Raw genomic sequence first — 419 nt, forward strand, 5'->3', positions numbered from 1 at the left:
TTCCCCACTTCTTCCCCCACAGCTCTGTCACGGCAGGCTGGGACGGTGGCAGGTCCCTCCCCGCATCCCCCTACAGCTCCTGGGGTTCCATCCTGATGGTGTTGAATTCTTCTAGGCTCAGGATGGTGTCGGAGATCTCGGGGACACTGTAGTTGGCGGTGAGCAGCTCCTTGGGCAGCGAAAGCGAAGCAAAGTCACAGTGGGGGATGGCTGCGCTGGTGCCACCAGGGTCCCCAGGCATGGGGACGCTGCTGGGACTATCCTGGCTGACCCCCACCGTGTCCAGGGAGCAACCAAAGAGCCGTAGGGCCTCTTCAAGAGGTACCTCCTGGGACACTGGAAGGTCCCCGGCAGCGTCCCCAAGGGCTTGGTTGTGGGGGGCAGCAGAGGGGCTGGGGTGGGGGTCGATGCCCTGGGGG

Source organism: Aptenodytes forsteri, unplaced genomic scaffold (genome assembly GCF_000699145.1).
Source record: "Aptenodytes forsteri isolate BGI_AS27 unplaced genomic scaffold, ASM69914v1 Scaffold308, whole genome shotgun sequence".
Taxonomy (NCBI): Eukaryota; Metazoa; Chordata; class Aves; order Sphenisciformes; family Spheniscidae; genus Aptenodytes; species Aptenodytes forsteri.